The sequence below is a fragment of the Haliaeetus albicilla genome, chromosome W (genome assembly GCF_947461875.1).
Source record: "Haliaeetus albicilla chromosome W, bHalAlb1.1, whole genome shotgun sequence".
In the NCBI taxonomy this organism is placed as follows: Eukaryota; Metazoa; Chordata; class Aves; order Accipitriformes; family Accipitridae; genus Haliaeetus; species Haliaeetus albicilla.
The window spans coordinates 20,205,798-20,231,977 of record NC_091515.1 but is presented as its reverse complement, the minus strand read 5'-3'; the positions used below and the strand labels follow the sequence as shown (position 1 = coordinate 20,231,977).

General features: G+C 40.6%; 2 long non-coding RNA genes across 2 annotated transcripts in view; one reads left to right on the top strand and one right to left on the bottom strand.

Moving 5' to 3' along the window:
- Positions 1–26,180, bottom strand: part of LOC138683450 (uncharacterized) — a 630,921-nt gene that overhangs the window by 93,067 nt on the left and 511,674 nt on the right. The gene's annotated exons all lie outside the window — the stretch shown is intronic.
- On the top strand, positions 23,860–24,639 carry LOC138683430 (uncharacterized). The gene is made up of 2 exons (XR_011322959.1): positions 23,860–24,111; positions 24,260–24,639. It is a non-coding gene; the product is annotated as an uncharacterized lncRNA (long non-coding RNA).

Below are 26,180 nucleotides of genomic sequence, written 5' to 3'. Positions count from 1 at the left end.
ATGCTAAAAAATTATAAATTATACATCCATGGGAATCAGCCTCACCCCAAGCACTCAACTGTTTTGCATCCCACAGATCTCTAGCTGGGAGATCCTATTGATCCTATAGTCTAAATCGTGCACAAAGCCTGATACAACTCTGCTGGTGTCTCTAAAATCCACCAAGGTGCAGAGCAAGAGTTTTTTAGGGCAAGTGATTGAAATACAAGACAATGGTGGACTGACACAACCACCCCCACTTGGAGCCAGCAGAGTAATTGCTGTGGCAAAGGGTAGGGATATCCATAGGAAAAAAGTGCTGTAACAGTGATATCCAAACTGTCCCTTAGGAATCATTATCAGATGGGTGGAGCTGTCCCTCATTCAGGCCCAGAAACAACTCAGTTGTTGGGCTTTTTCCAATAAGCTTTTAAATGCTTCCTGCTTGTAAGGTGCTGGAGGGTCAAAGACAGATCTTCAGATTTGGTCCAAATTAATCCAACAATCTTAAGATAGTCTTCCAAAAAAGCTTAGCTTTATGGCAAAAACTAGGATAAATTTATTTCCAGTTACATCTGATGCAACACTGCTGGGTTCCTCTGCCTACTTAAGATATACTCTGGAACTACATCTATCAGTGTAACAGAAACAGGTAGAAAGAAATTACTTTGCAAGATTGAAGCAATTACAAGGAATGTAAACAGACTTGCCTTTCTCTCTCCCAAAAATGTATGGCAACTTTATGGCTATTTCCATTATCTTCAGAGTTTCGACCTTTAAAGACATCACTGGAAATACTCTAGAAAGCACAATGACCTCTACTGACTTTGCATGTTACAGTCCCTGAGGCTGCTCACTGCAAAGGGGAGCTGTGAGCCAGCCAGAAGTCCTGCACTGGTACTCATGTCCTCCACCAGTGCTTGGAAGCATTTGGTTCCTCCACCCGCCATGAGGCTCCCCTGACACCAACCCCACTACAAAGATTTCTGGTGACTGAACTGGTAGCTAAAGTGACCCAAGAGGAGGGCAAAAAACAAAAATATCACTTAAATCCACTCTTCTCCATCCTCCCAATCTGATCACAGGCACAAGCATCCTGTGAGCTCCACCCTGTTTTCTCTAATTTAAAAGTCAAAATGGAAATATCTTTTCATAAATGCCAATGAAAGAGAAAAATCACTAAAAAAGCCTCAAAAATAATGCTTTGTGTTACAGCACACTTGACCATTTTTAAGAGAAATTAGAAATAATCCAATGAGATTTCTGCTAGATGACACATTCATTTTCATTTCATATTTAGGAAAAACAAACTAGCTTGTTGAGTTCTGTATGCAGTATCTTAAGTATGTACAGAATGGTAGTGGCATCTTTTTGATCAGAGCTAAGATCAATGTCAGCCTTGTTTGGCTGCTTTGATGGTTTCACTTTCATTCCCAGGTGGACTTTTTTGGAATGATTTTAGGAGCTAGATGTTTTGAAACTGTCCCACGCTCAGATATGTTTAAACCCCACCATTTGTGGTTCTTCTTTCCAGAGAAAAATATTAAACCACTGCCTGGAACAAATTAATATCTTAAAATGCTCTGGAAATGCCAAGAGCAATAAGAAATACTGGCAACATATTGCTTGATGTTTTAATATAATACATTTCTAAAAAACATCATCAGTTAGGGATGTGACTTAATTGGCATATATGCAAACTTTCAGTTCCCTGTGTCCAAAGGCTCCATGCCAAGAACAATCTTAAGGCTAGTTTTAGTTATTTCTATGTCTTCTCTTCTAAAGTCCACTTTTACCTAGCAGGTATAGCCAGTGGTCAAGTGACGTTCCTTCTCTAATGATCACACATTGCTTGTAGCAAGAACACGTGGAGATCTTGTAAAACACTATGCTGGCATCCCCAAGCTCACAAACCAGGTCACAGGATGTTATGTGATGGATGCAACTTTGCCTGATCTGAATCAGGCAAAGGGGTGTGGTGGAAAAGGAGGAAGCAAGCACATTGTCTTGCACACTGCCTGTCCCCTGTGAAGGACCCCTGTGTTAGGCACAGCAGGTTCACAGCTCACAGCCCTGCTGGAAGCAGGAGGGGAGGGAAGAGTAGTGCCGCACTGTAACTGTGGGAGAGGCAGGTAACACAGCAGGAGGAGAAGAGGTGGGAGCCACTGAATTGCATCTCTACATCCAAAGCAGGAGCTTGACAGGCTCATCTGCCTCTCCTGGGAGAACCTCTGCGCAGTGGCCAATGCATAGCATAAGCAAGAGAGAAACAATGTGTGTCAAAATATGGCTCATTACTACTAAGCATCTGTATCCATAAAAAACCAAAATTAAGTAGATATTATAGATGAACCCCAGTCACACATAATCATGATCTGCATGTGGGGGCTGAGTGTGGGAGTGGAGTCAGGGGAGAAAGGCTGTGCAGCAGTTACCCTAACACATGATGAGAAAGCATGGCCTACACTGGACGCTTTGTCTGTATGCCACAAAATCTCTGATTCTAGGTGGAGAGAGAGAAGCAGAGGTTTTTATTTCGGCTACAGGTTGTGGGCATGCTATGCCAGAGAAGAAAATGACACAAAATATTTTTTTCTTTTTTTTTAATAAAGTAGGCAACCAACTAAAAGCAGTGTACTGATGCAGATACAGACCTAGTACCACTGAGAGTAAACTCATGCCAAGTAATTTGAAAACAACTATGAGATAAATTTTTACAGATTGAATAATTTCAGATTTTAGCAGAAAATTCCACTTTGTTTTCTCAGAGAAAGTATGTAGGTAATCTGCTTAAGGAAGGGATGCATGTTCCTAGACATTCGTGCAGAACAGTGTATTTGGGGAGTTTCACAGCATGATAAGAAACTGATTTGGTGAGGAATGTGGCACATTATTGTTGGTTGTTCATTATTTCTTTCTGGTTATGCATTCTAGAAAGGTACACATGGGCAAAAAGGGTTCTTGGTAAAATAAAACAACTTAAAATACTGACCTTGTAGTCATAATCTATAGTGAGTTCTTCATGAGAATGGAAATCTATCTGCAAGAGAGTGATTACTGCAGCTTCAAGCTCTTTATACAAATAGCACAAACCTCATTATATCTATTCATGTTTTATTGCAAGCATGTTGTTTGTGCTCATCAGAAAGGATGACTATTCTTGTTATCTTGGTCTTTAAAATGAAATTGTCTCTTGTAAAGCATCATATTGGAAGACTTTTTGGACAAAGGATCATATTGGAAGTTTCTAGGACAGGAAACTGACTACAGCTTATTTCAAACTTATTTTTGCAATTGTTCCAACCAAAATAATTTCTATCAGTTGAATGATGGTGTATTCAACCAGAGAAGCAAATGCTGTTTAATTTTATATAGATATTGCAGTGTAATATCATTGCTGCATTAACTGAATTTTCTCTATTTAATTCCTCAAGGCAATGTTTTCCTCACGATATAAAAAGTATTTTAAACTACCAATTCATACCACCAGAGGGCAATGTAATAAGATTTTTTATAAGGTACATTGTGGAGAAACAATGGGCTCTAAATTAAACTCTCTTGCATATTAAAAACCCTTTTACAAAACTCAAAATATATTATCTCATTTATTCAACATTTTGATCATCCTAATTTTCATAGAAAACAGGTGTCGTGGTTTAACCCCAGCCAGCAACTAAGCACCACGCAGCCGCTCACTCACTCCCCCCCATCCAGTGGGATGGGGGAGAAAATCAGGAAAAAGAAGCAAAACTCGTTGGTTGAGATAAGAACGGTTTAATAGAACAGAAAAGAAGAAACTAATAATGATAATGATAACACTAATAAAATGACAACAGTAGTAATAAAAGGATTGGAATGTACAAATGATGCGCAGGGCAATTGCTCACCACCCGCCGACCAACACCCAGCTAGTCCCCGAGCGGCGATTCCCTCCCCCACTTCCCAGTTCCTATACTAAATGGGATGTCACATGGTATGGAATACCCTGTTGGCCAGTTTGGGTCAGGTGCCCTGGCTGTGTCCTGTGCCAACTTCTTGTGCCCCTCCAGCTTTCTCGCTGGCTGGGCATGAGAAGCTGAAAAATCCTTGACTTAGTCTAAACACTACTTAGCAACAACTGAAAACATCAGTGTTATCAACATTCTTCGCATACTGAACTCAAAACATAGCACTGTACCAGCTACTAGGAAGACAGTTAACTCTATCCCAGCTGAAACCAGGACAACAGGAAACTAGATTACACATCAATATACAAAAGAAAAAATACCAAGGAGCGACCAGAATACATGAAAGAAGGCATTCTGGAGAATATGACAAGAAAAGACAGAACATCAGTAACTATTTCTGTTGTTCCAACTCACTGAATTTGTACTCTGAGGTGGTATAGGATGCTGGGGGTCTAGAAGGAGAAAGAACTATGATTTTTTCAGTACATTTTCAGGCAGAGAAAGGTTTTTAACTAACTGTAACTAAGGGCAAACCTCAGTTAATTTTGAACATCTGTTGATCTTCAACAATCAGGTATAACAGCACATGATGCTTTTACTACCACTGGCAAGAAACTTACAGAATCTCTTCAAATTGTATATGTCCAAATACTGCCTTGCAAAACAAACCTGAAACTGTTTCTTCTAGAGCTGACTATTCAGTTAAACCTAAGGAAGCTGATATGTAACTGATCAAATTACTGATCAAAATGGGGGGAGACAACTACAGGGAAATTGATAGCTAAAAAAGAGTAGAGAATTTGGGGGATGTTGTTTATTTTTAAAAAATTGAGACTCTTCATTTCATGTCATTTGCTTGCAGAGTAATTGACTTTCTGTGGTGGGTTAACCCTGGCTGGATGCCAGGTGCCCACCAAAGCCGCTCTATCACTCCCCCTCCTCAGCTGGACAGGGAAGAGAAAATATAACAAAAAGCTTGTGGGTCAAGATAAAGACAGGGAGAGATCATTCACCAATTACCATCACGGGCAAAACAGACTTGACTCAGGGAAATTAGTTTAATTTATTACCAATCAAATCAGAGCAGGATAATGAGAAATAAAACCAAATCTTAAAACACATTCCCCCCACCTCTCCCTTCTTCCTGGGCTTAACTTTACTCCCGAATTCTCTACCTCCTCCCCCCGAGGGGCACAGTGGGATGGGGAACGGGGTTGTGGTCAGTTCATCACACGTTATTTCTGCCGCTCCTTCCTCCTCAGGGGGAGGACTCCTCACACTCTTCCCCTGCTCCAGCATGGGGTCCCTCCCACAGGAGACAGTCCTCCATGAACTTCTCCAACATGAGTCCTTCCCATGGGCTGCAGTTCTTCACAAACTGCTCTAGCGTGGGTCTTTTCCACAGGGTGCAGTCCTTCAGGAACAGACTGCTCCAGCGTGGGTCCCCCACGGGGTCACAAGTCCTGCCAGAAAACCTGCTCCAGCACGGGCTTCCCACAGGGTCACAGCCTCCTTCGGGTGCATCCACCTGCTCTGGCGTGGGGTCCTCCATGGGCTGCAGGTGGATATCTGCTCCACCATTAACCTCCATGGACTGCAGGGGGACAGCCTGCCTCACCATGGTCTTCACCACGGGCTGCAGGGGAATCTCTGCTCCAGCACCTGGAGCACCTCCTCCCCCTCCTTCTTCACTGACCTTGGTGTCTGCAGAGTTGTTTCTCTCACATATTCTCACTCCTCTCTCCAGCTGCAGTTGCTGTTGCACAGCAAATTTTTCCCCTTCTTAAATATGTTATCATAGAGGCGCTACCACCGTCACTAATTGGCTCAGCTTTGGCCAGCGGCGGGTCCATCTTGGAGCCAGCTGGCATTGGCTCTATCAGACACAGGAAGCTTCTAGCAGCTTCTCACAGAAACCACCCCTGTAGCCCCACCCCCCTCAAAACCTTGCCACACAAACCCAATACACTTTCCACTTTAGATTTTATTTAAAACTCAGACTTGAGTTACAAAAAAATGCCATTTGGATGCATACTTGCAAGAGGATGCTTATAAGAAAGACAGAATTGCCATAATCCAGAAAATACTATTTTATGCAGAACCAGTATCTAGACAGTCTTTCTGTCCATTTAAGATCATCCAGGTCAAATGAGGAAGGGAAGACCTTTACCTCAAGGCCCATGACAGTAGGAAGTTCTAGGCTTCTTACATTGAAACCACAGGGGTCCCAGCTCATAAACAAAAGCTCCACCTAGAGTTCTTCAAAGTTTGAGAGCATTTAGATCCAAAAGGAACTGACTACTTTCCCACATATGAAAACTATTACAGAAATTAAAGTCTCCCTGGTTTCAGTATGGCAACATTTATACTAATATAATTACGAGAGCCCAAAGACCTGGCTGCGATCCCTCTCTGAAACTTAAGAAAACATAACTTGCAGGGATGCAGCATAAAATGAACAATATAAGATACGGGAATAGTTTGCTATCAACAAGGATGGAAGGCACATTCCATTCACAGGTTTGCAGGTTCCCAAAGCCTGGTATAATCAGCTACATTTTATAAACATCAGATATAGTAAGTGCTTATTTTGTACAGACAGACAGGAGTTTCTAGAAAATGGCTTGTCAATCAAAAGACAGACAGATAATGAAAATGACTGCAAGCTTTGTTCAGTGGAAGTATGCTCACCAGAGAGAATCAGAAGAGAAATAGCTCATAAAACAATAGAATTGCAGCAGTGATGATGCTTTGCTTTTAGATGCTATCTTCCATCTAAGGAAAGCATTTTCCAAAAGGTGGGAAAACATCGGAGAAAATGAAGGTGGTAGGATCTGATTTAGTCAAAGTCACACCATGAATCAAAGATTTAGGAACAGAAATCCACATCCGCAGCCACTTGATCTTCTCCCCAATGTTTACTTTACTACTTATCTTGTTAAAAGCACTGTTTTCATATCACACTTATTTTCCTGTCACTGAGAGAAGCTAATTCTACTCAAACCAGAGCCTACTGGGCTCTCAGTTACACTGAGAGGTGGGTATTTTGCATGTTGCTGTGTTATGTTTAGTGTGTTGCGCTCTGTGATCTGAAACTCTTTTGCACAAGCTGAATTCACATCCATCAGGAAGGTCTGCTTAGCCATTAGTTGTAATATGTGCACACCATATATTCCAGTCATTTGTGGGGGCAGCACAGGCACATTCAGCTTCTAGAGGGGACACCTGACACTCAGACTCTACCTAAGCTTTAGCAGATTTGCACAAAGCTTGCAGATGCTAACCCCATGTTCAAGCAAGGCTTGCAAGTAGTCTGCAGTGCCATGTCTGGAGAATGCATCTGTCACTGAAAGGTTAAGCCCAGCACAGCAAGCAAAACTTGCTGCAACTCAAGGTTGAATCTGACCTATATTCTGGGCTCCAGGCTTCTTTTGGATTTCAGTTCAGTTCAGCAGAATTCGATGGCCATGAAAGAGTATGTGATGAGGAAGGGAGAAAGGAGGAAAGCGATTTACAAACATGTGGTGTAGCTGGAATTCCATCACCATTTGTTGTTTGAGTACTCAGGCTAGGGTCAAAATAGAGCCAAAATGCATCTTCAGGACATACTGCAATGAGAAACTGCTGATACATCCAACTACTTTCTCACTTTTAATCATCAGGCACCAGCTAGTGATGGTTTCACTAGCAGTGCAGTGGCACTTACAGAAGCTAAGTCCTTTGTCCTGGCCAAAGCACACTACTTACAGTAATTCTCAAATGCAAAACCAAGACATTCAGTGGCAACGCATAGAGTGGTTATGAAAGGTCAGAATTATCCTAGATGGTGCTTAAAATGATCACTGAAGGCCAAAAGGACACCAAAGCATTATGCTTTGGTTTCTTTCATGTTAGAAAGCTGGCAATGCTCTCTTACCTCTGGGGTGCAGTATTGGACAGTTAAAGTAGATTGAAATCCTCTCATAACACAATAGAGTAGAATAGATGCCCCTTACAAATATTGTTGATTTTGCATTAATCAAGTTCGACAGGAGCTGCTTTTTATTACTTTTTAAGTCTATTTGGAGGAGAAAACTGTAATACTATTTACAGTTTCTAAACCTGAAGCACTCAATTTTCCTGAAGCATGTGTTAGGTTTCCTATAGCCTGGACACCTAGAGCTAAGTAAAGATACACATGATAAACAATTAATTCATAAAAGGGGTCTGGACCTTACATTATTGTCTGTTCTTTCCCATATAAACAGTCTCTCAGCTGAATGGAAAACTTAATCAGAAAGGTACAGGATTTACTAGATATAAATATGGACATGATTCTGTCACACTTAAGAATAGTTCTTCCCAAAAGTCAGCCTTACAGTAGTTAAGAGTTTGAGTCACATTACCTATCTGAATAGAAGAGAGTGTCACCAAGATGGATTACTTGTTAGTAACAAAAAGATTGTGGGGACAGCAGGAAAGGAAAATTATCCAACACTTAGAGCAATATACAAACATTGTATATTTATGGCTCCAAGTTTAAAAATTTTCCAGGCACTGAATCAACTGTCATCTAAATGGTGCTGACCTGAGGTGAGCTATGCATGTTCCACAGCACTCAGTATGACTGTTCAGATAGCTCAAGCTTGAGTTTATGTACCTCTCTGGACTACACTTCAGAGACCAATTCAGAAACATGACAGTAAATGGACCAGGAGTACAAATAGCAGGACCAGGAACACACAAGATCTCAGCTGCTTTTTCATTTAGGAACCAAATTCTTTTAAAAGTTATGTTTCTTCCCCCAAGGCTACCTAATTTTGAAATCCTGTTTTTATAATAAATAAATCCTAAACTAGAAGCCCTTCCCATCTTCTTCTCTTCAAAACTAGAATTTTAAATCTATAAAAATACTCTACCTGCAGCCCTAAGGATGAGTTAACTCAGATTTAAAGTCCTTTGCTTGAAGTACCAGTTGGTGTCCCTTAGTATTGCTTATCCCTCCCAATCTCTTCTTGTAATCCTAGCAGAATCGACACATCTCTCAGGGAACTGATCCTAAAGGCTATTTGAGTAAGAGTTTGAAGAACTGCACTTTTAAGGCTCTCCTGTGATGTCAATTTAGCTTAATTAAACTTGGACAACCTAACTGTACCTATTCCTTCTTCCCAAATCTCTCTCCCAGTCCTAGCCTTAGAACTTCACGATGCAGAGTTTTGGTGTTGTAATCATGAATGATTTGACTGAAAAGGGACCTGGAAAGATATGATACTCAAGGACCTCTAGGCAAAAACATCTTTCTGTGGAATCTGTCACATAGGCCTGCTCCATAGATGTCTCTGTTCAGAATTTTACATAAAGAAAAGATTGGAGGAATGGAAAAATCATCCAGCTCACTGTTCCTTCTAAAACTACACATTTTCTAGCAGTACCTGTCTGATATAATAGCTTTAAGTGCTGCAGTGTAATAGCGTATCTGTTTGTTAGTTTTCATTAGCATAAAACAGCAGCAAGCCTTGGCACTTGTTATTTCAGGTATTATTACTCTCCACATGCCTACAAGTTCAGGAGCTTTTCTTATAAATGTTTCCTGCACATTTACGTTGCTGCAATAAAGTACAAACATTATGGGATTATGGGTTTTGTAAAACTTAATATCATAAAATCTAACAGAATGTTTCAATGATTTTTTTTTTATTATTCCAAATGGAAGTGTGTTAAAGAAGACAAACTATCCCTGCAGGGTTTGCAACCCACACACTGGATTTTTTTTAAAACTACATAGTTTTTGAGGACTTAAGCTATTTTAATTTTCCAAAACAAAACAAGCAAGATAGAAAATCAAAACTGAAAGAAATTTTTGTAAGTAACATAGTTAAAGGAATATTTTACACCTTCTGGTTTTAAAATTTCATTTGTGCCTAAAATAACTCTAAAGAGTCAATTAGTGACAATAAAGTTGAAAACTAGGAGAGTAGATGTGACAAACAGAACAGATCCTTTTGCTGGGCTGGAATAAGGTGGATGAGAGATGTGGGGCTCCTATTTAGCATTCTTGCTTCATTCTCCTTCTGTTATCTTAGTGTTTTCTCAGCTTAGCCCTTAATTAGTCCTTGGACAAACTCATCTTGAATATGGGCCTCAGGCTGTGATACAGAAAAACAGTAATGAGCTTTTTGGTTAACCTCTCTACAGGGGGAACAAGGCTTCTCCAGCATGGAGAAGGCGGCCCTCTGTGGACAGGTAACAGAAAGTCTTCTTTGGTGCTACAGCAAAGACTGTGATTTGACAACTTGTCGTGGCTTAAGCGCAGCTGGTAACAAAGCACCACGAAGCCACTCGCTCACCACCCCCAGCCCCCACCCCCGGCCACGGCGGGATGAGGAGAAAATATAAAGGCAGGCTCGTGGGTCGAGGTAAGGACTGGGAGGGATCACTCACCACTTATGGTCACGGGCAAGAGACAGGCTCAACTTGGGGAAGAAACAAAATCAATTTCATTTACTACCAATCAAATCAAAACAAGGATATTAGGAAGTAAAACCAAACCTTAGAACACCTTCCCCCCACCCCTCCCTCCTTCCCACCTCAACTCCACTCCCGGTTCTCTCCACCTCCTCCCCCCGGCGGCGCAGGGGAACAGGGGATGGGGGTTGGGGTCAGCTCACCACACATTGTCTCTGCCACTCCTTCCTCCTCAGGGGGAGGACTCCTCACTCGTCCCCTGCTCCACCGTGGGGCCCCTCCCACAGGAGACAGTTCTTCACGAACTTCTCCAGCGTGAGTCCTTTCCGCGGGCTTCAGTTCCTCACAAACTTCCCTGGAGTGGGTCCTTTCCGCAGGCTGATCTTCAGTCACACGCTGCTCCAGCGCGGGCTTTCCCATGGAGTCATGGCCATCTTCGGGGGCCTCCGCTCCACCATTCACCTCCATGGGCTGCAGGGGGACAGCCTGCCATCTCTCTGCCGGCTGCAGGGTGATATAGAGAACGAACTGCTTATTGCTTAATGATTGTCTCTCTATAACTTTACATACCAAGGACTGATGTTTGTCAAGGATTAAGCCTGTCAGAGACTGGTACTTGGGAGTGATGAGCAAGAAGGAGCCATGAGCAATCACAAAACTTAATTAAATGCTTGATGAATTTACGATCTTGTTGAGAAGGCACAAGTAGAGGCCTTGCTTGAATAGATAAGGCCAGAAAAGATAAAAACTCCTGCCTTTGTTCTCGTCCTTGTAGATAATTTAGCTTAAACTAGCCATATGGTTTTACACCACTAATGAAAACTTAGATAATAAGAGCACTAACAAGCATTGATGTATCAAAACATGTAAAGGACCATACTGCACAGAATCACCTGAGGAGGGTCAAATAGCGGACAAGTGAGGAAGACTATGGAAGTCCACCAGAGGACTCCTGAAGACCACCATAGACCTTCAATGCACCTGCGTAAAGGACATTTGCATATGCTAGTAGTTTCCTGGAAAACTAATTAATATGTATAACATTTCTCGGAAATCTAGTGAATATGTATGTAGAACATGTACTTAACCTGCACAATTAGGCCCGATGGTGTGCACAAAAGGTGGAGCGATCCCCCGTGCATCCAGCGCTGCCAATAAAGAATACCTACTTAATAGTTAATCAAACTATTGTGTTAGTTTCTTTGAATCAAGGGGCATCAACCTCCTCAGGGGCCCCTCCTCCTTCACTGACCTCTTTATCTGCATAGGTGTTCCTCTCACATTCCAATCCCCCTACTCACTACCAGTTCCCCTTAAATCTGTTATCCCAGAGGCACTACCACTGTCACTGATTGGGTCGGCCTGGGCCAGAGGCGGGTCCGACTTGGAGCTGGGGAAGCTTCTAGCAGCTTCTCACAGGAGCCACCCCTGCAGCCCCTCCCCTGCTACCAAAAAAAACCTGCACCACACAAACCCATAAAACAACTGAATTCTGAATATCTGAATTCTGTTCCTGAGCTCTATGAACTTCTGGGCTACCAGAGCAGAAAATCAGACCATCACCTTGGAGAACTGCTGTGGTCTTGCTACAAAACTGCTTTCACTGCTGAGCATTATAGAACAATCTGTTAGCATCAGTGAATTATTTAATTTCTTTTACTTATTGAAAATGCACACTCTAGTGACCCCTTTAAGGTTTAAACATTCAGGTCAGCATCTTAAGAACCATTGGAAAAAATTCCTAGCAACACCTCCTGTCACTATGGTAACGTGTTGCAGGAACACTTAATGGATATCTGTCACTATATAACAGGATAGCATTTTTTTGTAGTTGCAAGAGATTTCCTCTCCATAGCATAAAGGCAATATGTAGCTCTAACTAAAAAAAGACTTCTGTAAAATGTAACAGAAAAGGATATACAATAGTGCGTGCAAGAGAGAGGAAGAAAGTATGGAAGAGATTTTTCTGAGGTCCCATAACTTCTAAGGTCAATGCTGCTTGAAGACTCATTTGATGTGTGGTACCCCATGGCTGGTTTTTTTAATAGATTTTGGTTTCAGAACCCAGAAGAAAGAGATGTTGAGCTTTAATCAGTCATGTGGCCAAGCCTGCTTACAGCATATGCTAATTTAAATGCTTGGATTTCATACAGAAAGTTTCTCATTCAGAGTAATGAGATTTTTAAGCTATTAGAAAGATGTTGCAAATGCTCCACCTGCCCAACCAGCATATATTTTCCCAGTTTTTGTACTGTACACTTATGAACATTTTAATGACTATTTTTCTACAGTGCCAACAAGAGTCATATGCCTTTTTTAGTTGTAAATGACAGCCTTAATTTTCACCTGTGCTTGCTTAAATCCCACAGTGAAGAGGTAAGGATGGAGGGGGAATTGAAATATTTATTCTAGAGACACTAAGTAACAAAAATTGACAATTAGATGTAGATTACAGTTAGCACTCATATCTTGACAACATCCAATGCACAAACAAAACTATGTGCTGGACTCTACAAGTTAACAGAGCTGAGAAGCAGCCTAAATACCAAACGGCATGAATTTGCATTTAAAGTTCAAAGTGTAGCCATGCTGTGAATGTGTATTAGGGAAAGACTTACTAGGCAAAGGAAGGCAGATAAATTCTACCATTGTTACCTTCTTCTTGCCAGCAGATAAGTCTGAGAGATGTTGTATAGGAGAGCTCAGTCCTTCCTTGTTGGGTTTTTGTTTGTCACAACACATGGAGCCCACATAATGAACATGATGTCTAGTACTCTGAACAGCACTATTATATTAAAACTACCCAGCCTTCACTGTTTAAATGGCACCTCTTCCTTAGTGAAGGATCTTCTCTCACTGAGGTATTCTTCCTTCTCTGACTGAAAAGACCCTGGTTCCCCAGATTCCCTAATCCACTTTGATCCTGGCAGGTCTGCTAGCTTCCCCACCTTCTTGGTGGTTGACTTGCAGTCCTGCTTTTCTTCCCTGCCAAGTCTTTAGATGATAAGGCTGCAATGATATTGATCTATACTGGTGACCCAGCACAGCTACTAGAATAATGTTGCTCTGTTTCATCAACTGCAAGCCAACTAAGAAAAAGGAGAGGCTGGAGAAATCAGAGCTTATCATAAAACCACACTATCAAAGTGAAAAAATTAAATCAACAGAAGAAATCTTATTTAGAGCAAAGTAAAAAACAACTTTGTTGTTTGAAAGGATCAATTTTTTTCTACCATAATTTTCTGAGAAATGGATTTCTTCAGGTCCACCTTCTGAAAAGATAAATGGCTCTTTTATTTTTAAAGACAATAACATTTTATTCAAGAAAGTATGATTTTTTTCAAATATAAGCTAAAAGCAGAATCCCTTTCTTCTGTTAATAACTTATTTGGGAAAAGACCCAAAAGTAAGGGTGGAGTAACATTACCTGCAAGACTTCACCTAAACATAACAGTTTGAAGTTTCCTGCAGAGTTACTGCTTACTGGTATTGTTGCAGGTCAGTCCCATTCCTTCCTACCCTCCCACACTGGGAAATGCTGTACACAACCATAACAAAACAATGATCCCCATTCTTACAGCAGTTACGGCAGGGTAACTAAGGAGACTGAGGTAATTAAGAATAATGCATGTGAGAATCATTTTCAGTTAGGGGATGAGAAAAGCAGAAATTGTTCCTGAATAAGAAAAATAATCATCATCATGTTCACTTGTTGATTATGAATATGGCTTTGTGTTTAACTCCACTGAAGACTTGCATACTCTTCTTAAATGGATATTTATTCAAGTAGAATGCTGTAGATCGTCGCATATTTTGAGTGACAGCTGTTCTAATGTGGTAGGATGTTTCTCTTAGAAGTTCTTCTAAGACAAGTAGGATAGGAAGATTTAACTGCATATAATTTTAATATAAATCCTACTATATACTGCATTGTGTTCACTATCTTTATTCTGTAAGCTAAGAAAATGACATTATTAAAATTTTTTTACAGACAAAATTAATATCTTCTCTTCTAAATACCTTAGTCCTTTAAAATATTGTTGAAAAATAGATTACCTTTCTGTTTATATTTACAGTTATCAAAACCTCCCATACAAATTAGCAAATCACGGTGTTTCTGAAGATTCTGTTGCTGAGCCTGTAATTCAATGAAGGAAATCATTATCAAGAATAAAATCATTCTATTTATCAGCTGCATGAAAATTTAGAAGGCAGTTTGCAAGTGTTTCTTCTTGTATTTAATGATACAGGCAGTAAAAGATCTTCACCTTGAGAATTTAAAGGAGAAATTCTCATGAGACACTCACATGCTGAAATCTTGAACACAATAAATCCTATCACCAGAACAGTGCATTAGCTTTCTAATCGGACAACTTTCTAATCAGACAAGATTAGGTAGAGTTCAGTGTTGTAGCTCCTGATTATGGCTCGGAAAGTCATGTAATCTGCCTGTCGTGGTTTAACCCGAGCCAGCAACTAAGCACCACGCAGCCACTCGCTCACTTCCCCCCCCACCCAGTGGGGTGGGGGAGAGAATTGGAAGGAAAAAGGTAAAACTCATGGGTTGAGATAAGAACAGTTTAATAGCACAGAAAAGAAGAAACTAATAATGATAATGGTAACACTAATAAAATGACAATAGTAATAAGAGGAGGATTGGAATATGCAAGTGATGCACAATGCAATTACTCACCAACGGACGCCCAGTTAGTCCCCGAGCAGCAATCCCCCCACCCCCCACCCCAGTTTATATACTAGACGTGACGTCCCATGGTATGGAATATCCTGTTGGCCGCTTTGGGTCAGCTGCCCTGGCTGTGTCCCCTCCCAACTTCTTGTGCCCCTCTAGCCTTCTTGCTGGCTGGGCATGAGAAGCTGAAAAATCCTTGACTTAGTCTAAACATTACTTGGCAACAACTGAAAACATCAGTGTGTTATCAACATTCTTCTCATACCTAGTTCAAAAACATAGCACTGTACCAGCTACTAGGAAGACAATTAACTCTATCCCAGCTGAAACCAGGACATCTGCCTTAAGTGGAAATTGCTGAAGAGATTTAAAGAGAAGGTGGCATGTTTATGTAATCGCACAGATCATAGTTATATATATTCTCAAATCAATGGCAAAATAATTGCTGATATCAGTAGAAGCAGAACTGAGTCAATAATTTGTGAACAGCAAATTTTGTTCATACATAGAAATCTTATTTAGAGGAATGTAAAAAGTAGTTCTCCAAGGTGTAGATGTGAATTCAGTTGGCTGGACTAGTATTTTAAACTAAGTATCAAGTTATTTAGCAACATTGAAGCAGTGTAAGAGCAAGACCTTCAGAAGGAGATTAGAATTAATGGAAAACAAACCTCAGGTGCCCTACATTTCCTTCTTCCTACAGAAGAACCCTCAGAAACTGATGGCTTAGTATATTTTTTGGTGGGCCTTAGAGAGAAATCGGTAGCTTTAGTTCTCTTATGAACATATTGTTCACTTTTGTTCTCATCTCAAATTGTCCTTGCTGCTCTTATGACCATTTACATACATAAATACAGTAACTATAAAAATGTTCTTCACAGCACATGCAGCTGTAATTGTACAAACAGCTGTGGTACTTGCAGGTACAAATACAGACAGTCACAAGACAAATGCTTTTGCATAAAGAACAAGGATCCGTTTTCCAGAAGCCGTCTAGCAAGCAAGATCACTTTCCCTTGTTTCTAATGTTCTCTGACTGGATATGGTGTACACATCTTCCCTTTCCTCTTTTGCTTTCATTGCTAAGTTAAATAATAAAGATCATAAATTTCAGTCTGAACTTGGCTATACCTCAGGTTTGACAGAACGGCTTCATTTCTGACCTTTCTGCCTACACCTTAGGACTAGTCTATCCATTATGCTTCTGAGACAGTCTGACTTCTACACTGAGTCAGCAGGATGGCTCTTTTATCAATCAAGTACCTCCAAAGAGCAAATTCGCTGTATGGCAGCTTGTGGGTCATCTCTGCCTGCAAACGGTCTGCAACAGACCAAAGTTCAGTGGTCATGCTGCAAGCCAGGTAAAATATAGACCCTTTGCTCTGTTCAGAAAACATAGAGAATGGCTGTAATTAGCCAGCTGAAAATTTCTTTGCTAAGTATGACTGAACAAGGAGACATGACAGGAATGAAGTGTCGCGGTAGAGACAGACACGACAAGTAATAGATCATGCAAAATGGCTACTTTATTGTTCTAACACACCTTTTTATCCCCTTCTTCAGAGTATGTGTTAGTATATGATTGGTTTAGTTAATAACTAACAATTCATGATTGGTGAGTTCGTCAGGACGGTTTTTTCTTATCATTGTCTTGTTTTTGTACTGCTCTTCTCGGATCTTTCCAGACTCTTCAAGGATACACTACAAGCTGCTCAAGGTCATGCTGTTCTTGAACTGTCAGGCATTCCTCAGACCCATTGCATCCCCCGACAATGAAGTACAGGCCAAACAAGATTATAGTGATGACGTTAGTTTGCAGAAGAATATCCTACGTTTGACTGGCACAGCTTTCTGCTCCCATTAATAATTGTTTGAGCTGCAATATGCTCTTGGATCTAAGTCATTTCTCAAAACACAAGTGGCATTAATTGTTTTCACGTATCTTGGCATCTCTTGTAGTCTTCTCCTCTCATTATAGAGCTCCCTCAGTTCCCCATGCCTCTGACATCTGGACTGAACCACTTCAGGTGATTCTGCACTGAATGCATTTTAAGACACTAAAGAGATAAATTCACAAAGGAGATGACTGAATGTTTACTAGTTGAGGGTTTATAAGGAGCAGAAGTTAACACCAATTTTTCAACTGGTTGTACCTGCTACAATGATTTCCTCTTTTCTTACACATTGAAGTTCTGGTCTATACAGTCTTAGAGATGGTCTAAAGAGATCACCTATCTGTCACTGACCTACATGACAATTAAGGTCAGATAGATAGTACCTTAAGATACTTAATTTCCTGTTCAGACACGTAAGGATGCTGTTATTTATTTATCCTCCACAAAAGACCTCCACTTACAGTATAAGCTGCTTCTAAATTGACTGACAGGTTTTGTTGATTTCTAAACTCAGTGAAAGACCTCTTTTTTGTTCCTCAGGAGATCATCTTTTGCAGATACTGGAGCAGGAATTGTTTTGGGAAAGGCTGATCTCTTTTTTCTTTTGACCATAGAAAAGGGCAAATGTATGTGTGATTTATTTAAATTTCTGTACCTTTTCTTGAAACAAAGAAAAAAATAAATTTTATAAAATTATTAAGCAAAGTTATTTTCAAATTAGAGACTGATTGATAACACTTTTTTAATGTTGTGGAAATTACTGGAATTATATATCCTTTAGGGTGTCTTGGAGCAACTAAGTTTCAGTGTGCAATGTTCCTTGAATCAGTTTTGAGTGATGCCTGCTAGCTGTCACACAGAGCAGCATGGGTCTCCTCAGTCAAAATGACCAAAGTAACAGAAAGAGAGCCCTAATGGGGAGCACTTGCATGCAAATGACTGTCTGGAGCACAGGGTAACACCAGGACTTATCTTTAAAAATGCACACTATTTAGTCTGTATAATATACATGTATATATGGACAATAGCAAAATTATGATTCAGCTGTCACAATCATTGACTGGATAGCTTGTTACAGTTCAGAGGACTTTATGAAGTCAGTGATGCAATCATCTTTGGCACAACAGATAAAAACATCTCCTGCCTAACTATTATAGCCTATCAGTAAACAATGCTTCTATTGATCCACTGACTGCAACGGCTTCTGAGTAGTTATGGTCTTCCAAGTTATTGATCTGCAAACTAAATGTTGTCAAAGGGACTTTGACACAATTGACTGTAGCAAGTGCTGCTTATCAGCTTGAGAGTTATTAGTTTCCTAAGTAGAAGGAGATATTCTGATTTTGCCTACATCACTCAGAGGCCCTAATCATGCCATTAATTTTTGTTAGAGTAGTTGATTTCTGTTTAAATTTGGCAAGGGCTTGAGAGGATGTTTGATGTACAAACAGGAGACGTGTCATCTCTGCTCTGCCTTGCTGCATCTCACTCTGCTGACTCATTTCCATCCTCTATACCTTCATTTGTAAACTAAGTACAAACATCCCAAGATTTTTAAGGCCAAAGGGACCTGTTACATTAAGCCCAGTGATTTGTGTTTGACAAAGCATATCATCCACATAATTAATTATATAAAGATAATTTTATTCATCATCCTCTAAGATCTATGGATGAAAATGCTATATAAGAGCTATTTTAATTATAGAAAAATTCTATTAAATCAAGAAAGGAAGAATTAAATTAACTGAAAGTCCTTGCTGATGTCATCTCTCTTAACTCACTAGCATTTTATTTTAATTCCTCCAGAGTTAAATGTCTTTTTGAATATAGAGGTATATAGGATTTGGGTCCTGACGGAGGTATATGGCCAACACAGTAATGCAAATATTAAAGAACTATGTTTATAATAATTTGAATTATTACAAATTGTATAGCAGCTAGTAATTTGTCAGATATTCTCATCCTTTTCCATCAAATTCTCCAGAAAATTTGAGGAATTTTTTTTCAAATATTAAGTTTACTGTTAATCTCGTATTAGTAAACAACAAAACGTTTATTTTCATAGTGTCTTATTTTTATATCTTTAATGAAAAAAATGGTCCCCAATTTTTTCTAGAAGGTCTAAAGGTCAGTTTGACATTCAATTATACCACCAAGCCTATGAAGACAGGCCCATTTCCCAGCTCTGCTTCTTAAATTTTCTCCTGTGTGATTCATTTTACAGCAGTAAATGTTCCATATAACTATAATCCTAGTGAATTAGTTGCTGTCTATTTTCTCTTATTTATCTCCCTTGAAAAATGTTGATGGAATAGTTATGCTCTAAGCATTGGTTTAGAATCTATAGTATCTTTAAGACTAATGCATTTTATTATGTCTTTGGTTTGAAACTAGCTAAGATCCAGATTCTTCCATCCTTCTTCATGAATGCCATTGGAATCATATATCCTAATAAAATAATGTTTAGTTGCGAGCTAACTAGAGGAACAGGAAGTTCATACAAATTTTTTTCGTGCTGTAACTTCAGAAGTTTTTAACTGAGACACCTGCGTTTCTATAGCAACTTCTTTCAACCTTTTTTTCTGCAGGGAGGAAGGAGAACAACAAAATATTGAATTTAAAGTTATGCATGCCTTATATCTCCGTATTTTTTATACTTCAGAGGTAATAAGCAAACTTATAGTTTGGCAGGATTTAAAGCATCAGTATCAGATTGTAATGGTCTATGAGGATGTCTTAGTACTCTATCATAGGTGATAAATTTTCTTTGTGCTACTTAAAATTAGCAGGTTTATATTTAGTCAGGTCACAGAATGATTTAGCAAACTCAGATAGAATACAATAGCACCTAGAAATTAATCCTACTAAATAAATCGATGAACATTTATTATAGATTGTATTACTATTAATGTAGCTTATGAAATAGAAAGAAACAAAAAAACCCCAAGCTATTGAAATATATAAATAAAAGCTGATAAGTGTAAACCACTCCTCAGAGTTTCTTTAATTAGCTCAAGTTGAGACTGATGAAAGAGGATCTGAGAAATTCCAAAAAGCAACTCAAGCAATAAAGACTATGGAACACTTTGTAAATGATTCAAACAATCACTTAGTCAGGTCCTGACTCCCAGTCCTTATCTCTCACTGCCTGTGCCTTCAGGGCTGGATGGGATGTTCACTGTTTACCACCTGGGGGGGGGGGGGGGGGGGGGGGAGGAAATGTATATCACTCATCAAAAGCAAACAACTTCAAACAATCAAGCAACACTGACGGACTCTTTGGCATTATCTATATACAGTGGCCAAGGCCTTTGTATAGTGTCAAGTGTCATTGATTTCAGTGGAACTAAGCCAATTTACACTAATTGAGGATTTGGTCTGATATGGCTGTTATAAAGCTAGCAAAGAAAAAATGAAGTTTCCATTAGCTAGCTCCAGATTATCTTCCCTGATCACTATGGAAGAAAGGAGTATACATTTCTTTCAATGTTGTCTTTGAAACCGCATTGTCAAACAATCTGTAGAAGATGCTAATGATGCCATAATCCTTGCATTTTGGTAAAATAACCTCACTCTAGCTACGATGAAAGAGACAACACTGGTAGGAAAACCTAACAATAAACTGTTGTCTCCAGCCAAGTTTGAGAGTGTTTAGTTTGCACTGCAGCTCAGCGTGGCAAGGGTGTGTACTATTAGAAATTGCTGATGTGGTCTGTATTCCCACCTGTGAACATCTGGTGGGACTTCCTGATCACAGCATTGTCTTAGTTTAGGATGAGATCTTCAGCACCAATGATTCAGTGTTGTTTTCAGTAAATAATCATCAGAACCTGAGCTTACTTCTACCCTTTTGTGGTGGGTTGACCCTGTCTGGATGCCAGGTGCCCACCAAAGCCGCTCTATCACTCCCCCTCCACAGCTGGACAGGGGGGGAGAAAATATAACAAAAGGCTCGTGGGTCAAGATAAGGACAGTTTAATAAAGTGATATCAAAGGTCGCGCGTGAAAGCAAAGAAAAACAAATTATGTTATTCTCTACTTCCCATCAGCAGGCGATGTCTGGCCACTTCCTGGGAAGCAGGGCTTCAGTACGCATAGTGGTTGCTCCAGAAGACAAAAATGCCCCCCTTCCATCTCCCTTTACTTAGCTTTTATATCTGAGCTGACGTCATATGGTATGGAATATCTGTTTGGTTAGTTTAGGTCAGCTGTCCTGGTTATGTCCCCTCCCAAGATCTTGCCCTGCCCCAGCCTGCCATTGAGGGGGGGGCAAAAATGCTGGAGAGACAGCCTTGATGCTGTGCCAGCACTGCTCAGCAGTAGCCAAAACACTGGTGTGTTATCAACACCTTTCTAGCTACTGATGCAGAGCACAGCACTATGAGGGCTGCTATGGGGAGTATTAACTCCATCTCAGCCAGACCCAATACAATCTCCACCCCTTATTCCATACCATTTGCATCATGCTCAGGTCCCACATAATTTAATACAGATATCTTCTAACCATCCCATTGTATTTCATTCTCATTACTGAAATCCCTTCTTAACAGCTGTCTTCCCTCTCAGTTCACGCACACGGGCTTCCAGCTTAAAGATGGGTTCACCATCCCACTTCCTCATGTCCTCCCCTTGGTCACGCAGGAAGAACCAGAGTGTACCACGTGGCATACGCCTTGGGCTCCCTTTCCCTCTGACCGGGGCAGGAGAGGACTGGTTTCTTGGAGCATCCCTAACAGCCAAGGCACTGTCCTGTAGGGATGAGGAGACACAGAGATTTTCCTCAAAGTTTTGGAGCCAAGACGACACTTTCTCCACAGTTGGTGTTTCCATGTCTGGGGAATACATTGCTGCCAAGCTGTTAGAATACGACTCTGGGGCACCTTGAATCACCTTTCCCCACATGTCCCGTGTGCACAGGACATCCTCTGGATCTTTGGAGACCTCCTCATCATCTAGATCACTGTAGATGACTTCCACCACTGCTAACTCTCTCAGGTACTGGATGCCTTCATCTGCAGTAGTCCACTTTCCTGAGGAATTCACAAGATCTTCCTTGAATGGATATCTTGCCCTCACACTTGAGAGGAGCCAGCTCCAGAGACTGCAAATTGCTGCCTCTTTTCCAATTCCTCTTTCAATTCCCTGGTTTCTAGCGAGGGATCCCAGCTGTTGGGCTTCCTTGCCTTCCAATTGCTGACTGTCAGCCCCGTTATCCCAGCATCGGAGCAGCCAGGCAGCAATCCGCTCACCTGGCTGGCAGCTGTAATCTTTCCGCAAGTCCCGAAGCTCTGAGGACGTCAGGGACCAGGCAGTTTCTGCTTCCTGTTTAAGTTCCCTCACTCCTTCCTCCAATTTCTTTATTGAAGGACCAGCTTCTAGATTAAGCCATTCCTCTTCTTCTTCTTCTTCCCTCACTAATCGATGGTATGGACCTGTTGATCTCCTTGTCCACTGTTTCCTTTTCACTATTGGGGCAATTACTGTAGTTGTTGTTGTTGTTTGGGTCCCTATCTCGAGCATGGTGTCCTCAGATGCAGCCTGGGTCCCTGCCTCAACCGTGGTCCTCTGAGAGTGTTGAACTATGGCTCGGTAGGCATAGGCCAGGCCCCAGTACAGTGCGAGAAGCTGCTGGTTTTCATTGGAATAGGCAAGGCACCCTTCTATCAGGTGGCGCGTCAGTTTGCCAGGGTTACTTGCCTGTTCGAGTGTAAAGTCCCAGATTATGGGAGGTGATAACCCTCCTAGGAATCTGCCCAAATCCTTCCATACTCCCTGCCACCCAGGGACCGGTTGCTTGAGGGCACATTTCAGTATTGCCTCACCTGAAACTTGTCTTCTCTTATACCAGGATGAGACCAGATTCCACAATACCCATGATATGCCACCAGTATTAATTATTAGTATTGAACAGCTCACATAAGGGTGAACAAGGACCTCGGGAGCCTGCATAATAAAACCATTCACATCAATGCCTGGTAGGGAGAGGGAGATGTGTTCCCTCATCTCCTCCACAAGATAGCTCCCACAACACAGCAAAGCCATCAGTGCCAGGAAAAAGCACATAGACATTATTTGTATTAGCATGTTCCCGAGTTCCTTCATTCTCCCCACAAGATAGCTACCACAGCACAACAAAGCCATCAGTGCCAAGGCAAAGCACACAGCCATTATTCGCATTACCATGTTCCCAAACTCAGCAAGATAGAGATAAGCAAGCAGCCAACAAGCTCCGTGACCTGCACAGGAGCTTGCCACTTAATAACTAGCTATAGAACGCTATAGCTAGTCATCCCACCACACCTTTGCATCTGTGTCTGTTTTCCCTAAGGGTGTAAGATCTCTCACGAACCAGACATCTCCACTCTTAGTACTGAAACAAGCTTGTAATGCTAGCAGGCATGGCAGCTTCTCCGTTCATTGTTGATGAGGTTGTTATCCTAAGTCAAGTGTTGGGAATGAGTCACTTCACAAGTAAATAAAATGTTTAACCATATTGTTTTCATTTATGTTATACCTGCTGCTTTGTTTTGGTCCTTGTAGCTCTATGCTATAGAAGTAAAAAAATCACCAAAAAGACACTCTCCTCAGACCTCAACTCAGAAATTAAAAATACATGGTAGAAGCAGCTGAATCAATTTATTTTGTACCACAGGTCAAGGTAATTTATTTGCATTCATTTTTCAGTATTACTGCAGCTTTGCCCACTCCTCTTTTCAGAGCTTGCTTTGTCTCCTTTGAAATTCAGTGACTGCTCTCATATTGCCTCAAGAGCTTGGAAAAATCTCATTTTCCATGTGGAAGGATTCTCCCTGTCTCTCTCAAAATACACCTTAAATCTTACCTCTTTTCCCCAAAGTGATAGGAAAAGAGCCATTTATGTTCTGATTTGCAAAAGGCATGAAAGGAAGCTTCTGAATCTTGTATAATGTAATTAAGTTTCTCTTAATCACTCCCAAGACCCCTTAACCTATGTATTAACACTAATCAATAACCTATTGTTTAAAAGTAGAATGTTTAGATTATACTTTAATGAAAAATTAATTAGGTTTTGTAATTGATCAAAGAACTGTGTAGAAGTTATACAATGAATAATTATGTTCTCATGATATGGGGAACCAAAACCCACAGATGTGCAAACAGATAAGTCAACCATAATGTCGTGGTTTAACCCCCGCCAGGGACTAAGCACCACCATAAACATCAGTGTTATCAACATTCTTCGCATAATGAACTCAAAACATAGCACTGTACCAGCTACTAGGAAGACAGTTAACTCTATCCCAGCTGAAACCAGGACACATAAGAAGAACAAAGAGAAGTGAAACCTTGATGTAAGCAATAACGAATCACGCATGCGTCATGAGCTGCCAACAAGAAAAGTTCAACTAAAGGACAAACGATGAAGAAGATGATACGACCACCAGATGAAGTAAACGACCACCGGAGAGGCTGAGATTTTTGAAGAGGACGCTAGATGACAGTAAAGACCATGAAATAAAAGACTGTAACATGAGATCATTTTTTTAGAATAGGCAGGTTTATGTAAAATATTTCCAGGAAAATAATATGAATATGTAACAACTTTGTAAATATAACTTGTTTGAAATCATCGTTTCGTTGGAGCACTTGTGGTGGACCAATCCCCAGTGCTGCCCAGCGCTGCTAATAAAGAATACCTGCTTAACAGTATCATCAAAGTGCTGAGTCACAGTTCTTTGTTTCAGTCGGCGACCCAGATGGGACCCTCTCTGCTCAGCTGCAGTACCCTTTGAGAACAGACTCCCTTGGGTACCCCCGGGGATTTCTCCGGAGGGACTCCTCGCCTCAGTTGGATCACTGCGGGAACAGACAAGGACCATCTGAAAAAGGTTTTCTTTTGCTTTATTTTGTTTGGGGACTGGTCAATTTGAAAGCTGTCCATAATCCACAAGACAAGATCTTCTGTTGGACAGCGTATACTGGGTTGCTAGCACCTTACTGGTATACATTTAGGTATACTTTGGTACACATTTTGAATTTTGGTTTTTGGAATATCTTGGTATACCGTTTGAATTTTGGTGACTTTTGGCTTGGAATTGTGGTGAATGACTTTTGCGATATACAGAACTGTTTCTGGTATATTGTTGTTAGTGATTATAGTTATTTATTGCTTTGTTAAGAATACCCCAACCGCTCCTTGCATAGAGATCCTGTGTATACTATAATGGGCAGTCAACAGAGCAGGGGAATTTTAAAGAAAAGCATGTCAGGGTGCATATTAGCTCATTGGAAAGCTATTGGGGGTCCACCAGGTGGAAGTGTAAATAAGAAAACCTTGATAAAATATTGTAATCAGTGGTGGCCTTTGTATAAGTTAAGGGATGGGGAGAAGTGGCCTTTTAATGGAACTGTGAATTATAATACCCTGCTACAATTGATGTTATTTTTGAGAAAAGTGGAGAAAATTAGGAAGGACAATAGCTACTGCCACCATTGCAGCACTGGAACAACGAAACCAGGGAACTTAGAAACCTCCCCGAGGAAGGGGTAGGGGAGGATCCACAAGGACTCAAGAGGGATTTCAACCATCCCTAGGAATAGATCAATGCGCATATTGTAAAGAGCAAGGACATTAGAAAAAGGATTGCCCCAAATTAAGAAAAAACTGAACATATGATGGAGGCAGTGACTGAGTGATGGGGACCTGGGGAATCTACCCTAGTGGATCCACTGGTTAGAATAAAGCTAGGGAAGGAGAGTAAAGAGGTTGAATTTTTAGTAGATATGGGAGCCTCCTACTCTGTATTAAATCAAAAACTTAAACCTGTGGATAGGGATTTTGTTAATGTAGTAGGAGCTGCTGGCCAATCAGGAAAGGCTTACTTCTTGTAACCAATTGAATTTAAATTGGGAAAACAAATGGAGATACACAATTTTTTATATATGCCTGGATGTCTGAAATCTTTACTTGGACGAGATCTACTTGAACAATTAGAGGCAGAAATAACGTTTAAAGAGGGAAGAATGGAACTGAAAGTCAAGGAAAAACAATTAATCGAAATTTTGATCTTGGCTCTAATACAACCTGAAAAGAAAATTCAAACACCCCAAGTAATTGTGGAAATCTTGAAGCAGGTATGTGCGGAGGTATGGGCATCCGGAATACCTGGCAGGGTGATAAATACAACATCAGTAAAAGTAGAGTTAAAACTTGGGGCCAAGCCAGTAAGAATAAAACAATATCCT